This window comes from Peromyscus eremicus, chromosome 19 (assembly GCF_949786415.1).
Source record: "Peromyscus eremicus chromosome 19, PerEre_H2_v1, whole genome shotgun sequence".
NCBI classification, from domain to species: Eukaryota; Metazoa; Chordata; class Mammalia; order Rodentia; family Cricetidae; genus Peromyscus; species Peromyscus eremicus.
The window spans coordinates 36,038,712-36,046,914 of record NC_081435.1 but is presented as its reverse complement, the minus strand read 5'-3'; positions in this window follow the sequence as shown (position 1 = coordinate 36,046,914).

Here is an 8,203-nt window from a genome sequence, read left to right as displayed (position 1 = left end):
TTCTCAAGCCACTCCAGTTAATGTGACCTTCACTGCCACACTGGAAACACTCGTCCGAACAAGGCTGGAGGTCTCCATCTTACCAAAGGTCACGCTCAGCTTTCAGTCTTCATCTGTTTGAACCTCCATCAACACTCAACACAGTTGTCCACTCCCTTTTAGGCTCTGTTCTATCAGTCACCATATCTTGTTACTCAGTTTCATGATATTCACTTTTTTTTGTTTTTTTTTTTTTCGAGATATGATAGTCACATTTTTAAAGATTCCCACATTTATGTGTTTCCCTGACTTCCTTCCTATACTCCAGATTCATATGTATATATATATATGCCTTTCAACATTTCCTTTCTGACCTTCATTAGGCATTTCAGATCTAGCATCCTCAAAGGTAAACCCTCATCCACCCTGCCCCCTCTAGAACACCACTGTCCCCATTTTCTGCATGTGGCTAAACAAAAGCCCCAGTTACCCACGGTACCAGTTACCATTCTGTTGCTGTGATAAAATACCAAAACCAAAAGCAACTTAAAGAAGAGTTGGTCTTGGCTTACAGTTGCAGCAGGTTAGATGTCCATTGTGGCAAGGAGAGAAGGGGGCAGAAGTCAGAGGATGAAAGATCCCATCTCAACCACACACAGGGAGCAGAGAGAGAGAAACAGAAGTAGGGTGATTTTGTAAACTCTCAAATCCCGCTTCCAGTGATATACTCCCTCCATCAAGACTTCACACCCTTGAGGTTCCATAATCGTCCTGGGGAGCGAGTGTTCAAATACATGAACCCATGGGGGACATTTCTCATTCACGCCACAGTTCCAGCTCACACAGGCTACAAGTAATGAAAGTGAAAGGATAAACAGCACTGGTTGTTGGGCGGAAGAGTCACAAGAGCCATGGACACCAGAGTTAGAATGGGCTTTATTAGAGAGAAGAGGGGATAGGACAGGAGAAGCCAGGCCTGGCAGAGAGAGAGAGAGAGAGAGAGAGAGAGAGAGAGAGAGAGAGAGAGAGAGAGAGAGAGAGAGAGAGAGAACAAGGGAACACGGTGCCGCCTTATAACGGCCAGGATGCATCTGCGCACACAGGCCCATGAGCAGAGATCATACATCACATCTACACCACTACATGACCATGTAACCATGGGGCGTGGGTCACGCAGGAAGTATGTCCTGGAAATGACTAGGCGGAGATGACTAAGTGTCCCGCCGGCCATGCATGCACGACCATGGGGCATGGTTGTAATTCCTATCAGAAAGTCGCACCCAGGTCTTTCCTTTTCCTCAAGTCCTAAATCCTATCCTGTAGGAGATAATCTGTATAAACACTGTAAACAAAACCTGCCTCCTTTTCATTACCACTACCCAGATGACTACCCTCCGAGACCGGCCACCGTCTTCCCTCGTGGACTGCTCCTCCCTAAGGATCCACCACCCTGTCACTCTCCTCTCCTTCCTCCTGTTCTTCACCCAGCAATCTGAGTCTTTAAAAAAACCAAAAGACTTATCACACTTCCTACCTAACCATGACTCTTCAATTGTAAGAGCTAAAGTTAACCTGTAAGCCCCACTCGCCCAAGGACAGATAACTTCGGGAATGCTGGGAGCTGTGATTCTTAAGAGGTAACAAGTCCTGGTTTGCTCACTTCAATAAACCAGACCGGTTGCCCCAACTGCACAGGATGTGCTTCGTCACACGAAAGGAGGAGCGTAGGAAAAAAAGTAGGTCCGGATGCTTACCCTTGATTGGACAAAGGCCGGAAGTACAATAGCCTTGTGCGAGTTTGCTTCTATGAGCACCTGACTGACCTAAATTGGGGGCCATTTCTCTAGAAATCCCAGGTATGGACCCGGCCTGTGTCCATCCTCCCAGCCAGTATTAAATAAAATTTGCTTTAATAGGATACCTGGGGACCTGGTCTTTCTCCTCAAAATTCTCGAGTTTAAGCACAATTCCTTGTTTTCCAGAATTCAGGTAGTCTGACGCAATCTAAACTAAGCCATTTTTCGCTTTGTTAATTCCTTTACTACATTCCAATCTGTGTTCAAGTTAATACATCTTCAAAGTAGCTTTCCTAGCAAACGGATCTAAAATAGCTCTCCTCTACTCCTTGCTGGCTGTCCTTGCAAACTACCGATTTCCCCTCCTCTCCTGGGTCACAGTAACACCGAAGACTCATGGGGGGAAAAGCGTTCCCTGCTGGCCAAGAGAATGAAGTCTTCGGGCCAGGTGAAAACATCCCAGTGGGACAGGTGGATGACCTGGCCGTGACACAGTCCTCAGGAAGTTGACTTCTTCTCCGGCAAAGTTAAAGAGGGATGGAGGGGTAACCTCTTCAACATGTGATGGACTTCTTCCCAGAATTCCACGCTAGCACAGGAGCTTAAGGCACTGGGGTGCTCGTAAAGCTGCTCCTTTTCTGAACCACTCAGAAAAGCATAACTTCCTTTTCTTCTCTCTCTCTCTCTCTCTCTCTCTCTCTCTCTCTCTCTCTCTCTCTCTCTCTCTCTCTCTCTCTCTCTCTCTCTCAGGCCTGCTTTACCTTAGACTTGGGGCTTTTTCCTTGTATCCTAAGCTTCCTTCCTCTTTTTGTAAACCCATCTTCCTGCCATGGGTCCAGTCGTCTGCCATGTGGCTGTCCTCCAGGCGGGCGTAACTCAAAGGAAAGACTTCTCTTCCTTCTTTTCTCCGTTTTGCAGCCCCTGGCAGCAGAGATTCACAGCTGGCCTGTCCTGGGGGTTTCCTTTGACTCTCTAATAAAATCATCCTGGAGCTTCCGTTTGAGTCCATTCTTAATTTCTTTTTATTAACCAAACCAAGAACGCCAAGTGGAGACCCCTGACTTCCCCCGAAACGTGAGGCAACTACCAAGGGACTCCCCCAAATTTTCAGTAACAATAGCAGTTACCACGAAGGGTGGAGGAGACTTGGCAAACAGCAGTTTAAGAACGGGAACTACGTCAGTGCCAAGGGCACTTCCTGCTCTGGCAGAGCATCTGAGTTCAGATCCCAGCAGGTGGGCTCACAACCACTTGTAATTTCAGATCCAGGAAATCTAATGCCCTCTTCTGGACTCCATGGGCACCAGCACACATATGGCACATATTCACAGAGGCAAGCATAAAGCATACATATATATATATAATTTTTTAAAGAAAGAGAATAAAGACTGTGATACAGTCTCTGTTGGCCACCGTTTTTTTTTTTCTGATATCTTATTATCAAACACCATATGATGGTTATAGATGACTAGGAATTAGCAAATTGTTCATATATCTTCCTGGACCATAAAAATAACAATGCAGAACTGAGGAGTACATGCAGTAAAACTAGCTTATCAAAAGACAAATAATTTATAATTAAAACATATAAAAGTAAACAATTTATAACTAAAACATATAAACAATTTATAATAAAAATAAATTATTCTCAGTATCTATTTCAACCACAAACACACAAAAGAGAAGCAAACCTCATTAGTAACTGGGAAAAAAAACACAAATGGAACTGAGATACTACATTTTCCTAAAATGGTTAAAACTACCCCCAAAAAATGCAATTTACTAATACCAAATGGTTGTCGGGGTGTGTTTCTGGTGGAAAAGTAAAGTATTTAGCATTGTCTCCTGTAAATGTAAATTAGAAGGACCCTCACTCCTAAACCTCTCCAAGATATATACACACTAAAAGGCAGCATGGGCTGGTGTGATGGCTCCATGGGTAAGAAAGGCCTGGCTGCGATGTGCGGACCTGAGTTCCGTCCCCAGAAACCATATAAAATTGGAAGGAGAGAAGCAACTCCAGCTGCCCTCTGTGCTCTTTTCTTGGCTGCTACAGGCAAGCCTTCTCCATAGCAAGATGAGGGAAGTGATTTCAGAACTACAGTTCTGTTGTAAGGAACGCTGCTGTGTTTGAGCACACAAAGCACCTTGGAAATGTCTGCGATTATTGTTGCATCAGAAGTAAACCTGGGATAAGCAAGAAATCCATTAACAAGTGTTTCGCCTAAATGCTTTCTCAAGGCGGCCACTCAGGGATACATTTGAAGACACAAAACATAGGAGATCCAATTACATCTACCCGATAAGAAATACTTTAAGTGTCCAATGAGTGCTAATCACAGAAAAACCATCAGAGAACGGCAATTCCTAACACAAGCAGAAAGCAACCCTTTCCCTCAAGGACAAAAGCCTGAAATTCGCTTTTACAACACCATTTTAGAGCCATCCAAAAGAACTTGCCTATATTTACAGAGCAAAGGTCATAAATGACAAACTTAAGGTTTGCCACCAGCCTAGACAATTTCAAAAGACTTGGAGTTTTCAATCGCTCTCAACCTTGGAGCAAGAGGTCAGAAGCTGTTATTTCAAACCACGCTGGTAACGGCAGCAGAAACTGACATCTACATTTTAGCATTAACAATCTGCTGCCTTGTTTTCCTAAAGATCCTTCCGTTCACGTGAGAAGTGTGTGGAGGCTCAGGCTTTGCATAAAGCTTTGCTTTTCAGCTAGAGAGTGAGAAGGTATCTGTAAAACAATTAAGCCACTGGGTCCTGTGACTGTCAGGCACTTCCTCTTCTCCCCGGGGGGCTACTTTGTCCTTTCAAATGCTTTTAATCCAGCCCGGAAAAACAAAAATAAAAGCAAGTGTGAGAATTCTCTTCCAGCTAATGCCTGGTTCACGTGATCATTGCAGAAAACACTGGGTACTAAATGCTGTCTTTGTACAACTCCATGTAGAGGATGTTGTTGAACTGTGTACGAGAGAGTTTAATAAACCTGTCCATGGTATAGACAATACAGCTTAAAGGGTAGATTGCCTCTTCCTCCAGACCAGCTGAAAGGGAGCAAGAAGAGACTCCTTCACATTGTACTGAACTTGTGGGCCTGAATCTCTGGTTCTAAACTGTGCACTCTGTGTTTTTCTCCTAGTCTTGAAAAATAAAATAAAAATTAAAAAAAACAAACAAACAAAAAAAAAAAAAACAGCCAGCTAGCTAGAGTGGTTAGCGCCTTTTCTTTTGGCAATGTTCATCTTTCAGGGTTTGTAGTGGGTAACTAAGTACACAGATTTAGAGTATAGAGACCTTTTAGGTCTCAGAACATCTTGCTTATTTTACCCTGTTAAGGGCAAAGGTGTGGGCTTGCTCTCTGTAGGCCTTCCTGTTGACCCTGATAAATATGCACCATGAGGTAGAACCTTCTGGGTGTTGTCTGGGGTCAAGTGGAATCCTATCAAGAAGTCCTTCAGAGCTCAGTTCTTCTTTTCCTTCAGAAGGAGTTTAAATTACCTTATTAGTGAAGACTGCTATAAGCCTCCTGATTGCTACGCCACACAGTGATTACATGGTGTTTTATTAATTACTTGCAGCCGTCAATTAAATTTTCTAATAGAGCAAGGTGATTTTATGTGTGGGATCATTTTTCATAAAGGAAGAAAGTGTCAGGCTCCAGAAGAGGTTGCCTTCACCCTTAATGCCGTCCCCTCACTTGTCCTTTGGTCCTTGCTGGAAGAACCACGCCCCGGTGTATTTCAGTTCTGCCCATTGCTCAGCTCCATCTCCTCTGCACCTGACAATGGACTTGCCGGCCTGGTGCCTGCTTGATTATAGACACGTTGGTTCTCCTTTCTTGCTTTCCCTCAAGGCCTGCCCCCGTGCAGTGCTCATGAGGCTCAGAGCACACTGTTGATAACATGTCATTTGCAGTCTGTGCCATGCAGGTTAGAGCTGAATCATTGGTTGTTGTTACGTTGTTTCCCTCTAAGTTACAAGTGGGAATCTGGTATACACAACGGAATTATATGTTCCTCCAAGGGAGAAACCAAGTGTTGTATTTTCTTAGTACACACTACAGTTAACACATAACTAACAATATGCTATGTGTTGAGTGGAACAGAACCTTTTCTTCTCTTTCTTTATTTCTTCCTTTCTTTCTTTCAACAGGGTTTCTCCTGACTGTCCTGGAACTTGCTCTGTAGACCAGGCTGGCCTCAAACTCACAGATATCCACCTGCCTCTGCCTCTCAAGTGCTGGGATTAAAGGCATGCGCCACCACCACCGGGGGAGAATATTGAATTCTTGTAAGAAAAAAGAAACCTATATATAACAACATCTCCATGCTTGTATGAATTCAATTATGCATTCTCTTTCACTAAACATTACAGTACTGTGGAGCTTGGGATGTTGGCTTAGTTGGTGGTGTGCTTGCTTAACATGGACTGGACCCTGGGTATGATCCCCAGTACCACACAAACCAAGTATGCTGGCACATATTTGCAATCCAGAACCCAGGAGGTCAGAAGCAGGAGGATCAGAAATTCAAGGTCATCCTCCATAGCACAGGAGTTTTGAAGCCATCCTGGGCTAAATGAAATCCTGTTTTAATTACAGCAATGAATATTACATATTATATGTAAATTTATTATACTGTGTACATTTTTGTGTATACTAAATATTTATACACACATATGACTGCTTAAGTTTGTACTATGTGTGTTAAAAAATCAAGTATTGTCATTTGATGAATTCACAAGTTAAAATTGCAACTAGGGATTTACTGCATTGTACCCTGACTGGAATTAAGATGTAAACTTAATTTAAAAGCTATGTAAACTACACTGCCTCACAGAGTGAACCAGGTGTGGTAGTATAGGCAGATAATTCCAGTACTTGGGAGGCTTGAGAAAGGATGATTTTATATTCAAGGCCATTCCGCATTGTGAGGACCTGTCTCAAAAGACCAGAAACAAATAAAGTCACAAAGAAAGTTTCAGTGCATTGTTTATATATTTTTAAAAAAAGGCCAAAATTATAAAACTATAATTTTGCATGCATGTATTGGAGTTGGTAAGTACATCTTGATAGAATGTACACATATTAGAGTGTAAAACAACCATGAAATGAACAATGTGAATCTATGTGTACTGAAATGAAATAGTATTAGACTGTTGCTAAGGAGGAAGAAAGAATGTTATAGGAACACAGGATAAATCTTTTATGAAAACGAAAATGTATTTTATGTACATATATGAAAGTATTAAAATGCAAATATTCTCTGGTCTAACACTGGAGAATAACAAGACTAGAGGGTACACATTTATTCACTTTTCCTCTTGGATGGATGGTTCTAACTGGGCTCTTCAGATCCCCTGGGTGTCAATTTGCAATCAAAAGCAAGCAATAAAAGTTAGAAAAAGTAAAATGCAAACATTACATTAGATGTTTTCAACAGAATCATTTATTTCACAATAAAAACTTAAGTAAGACACAGGTAGGAAAAGATTGATCTATGCTATTCATAATTTAAAAAACAGTGATTTATGATAAAAGGATTTCCTGTTAATTACTGTTAGGCAGAATTGGGGGATCTTCGTCAGCCATTATTGACCAGATACTCTTACCTGATGTCACATTAATTGATGGTCTGTACAGGGGTCTGGGGGAAGAGGGAGTCATTTTTTCTTTCTTTTTGGATGACTTCCTATTAGCAATACTGCTGCCTACTTTTGTTTACTTTTTTAAGAAAAAGTATTGAATGCTTTGATCAGAATGGCTGTAGAAATGGCAAGCATACCCCCCAAATAAATCAAAAATCTCGTCTCTGTTCACAAATGTCTGAAGAAAGTCGTGGAACTTCTTTGGCATCTTTGTAATTAGAGGGACAAGCTGACAATAATATAGTATTAAGATGTTAATATAGACATGAAAAGTTCAAGTCATCGCATTCAACGTGATTCATTTCTACATCTCAGTTGAATGATAGGTCCCAAAATAGCAGTCCTGTCACTCAACAGCGTTAATAGAGCTACTTGGAAATTATACCAACAAGCTAGTCATTCTCTGATGAAACCCACTGTCTTGTAGACTAGAATTACTAGAAATATGTTTTCCAGAATGATAATTTTGAGAGCATTTAATATGCCTCATGTCTTTAAAGGGAATATAAGTTGATGGCTAAATAGATTTTTAAAATGCTGAATAAAACTAAACATTTTAAATGAAGCTTCTCAGAGCCTTGAGATATAGCCCAATAGCTTAAGAGCACTGCCTGCTCTTGCATGGGATCTAGACTCAGTTTCTAGTACCCACATGGCAGCTCACAATTACCTATAACTTCAGTTCCAGGGGATCTGATGTCCTCTTCTGGCCTCTGTGGGCATCAGGCTTGCACATGGTACATATACATGTGTGTAGGCTAACAGCTATA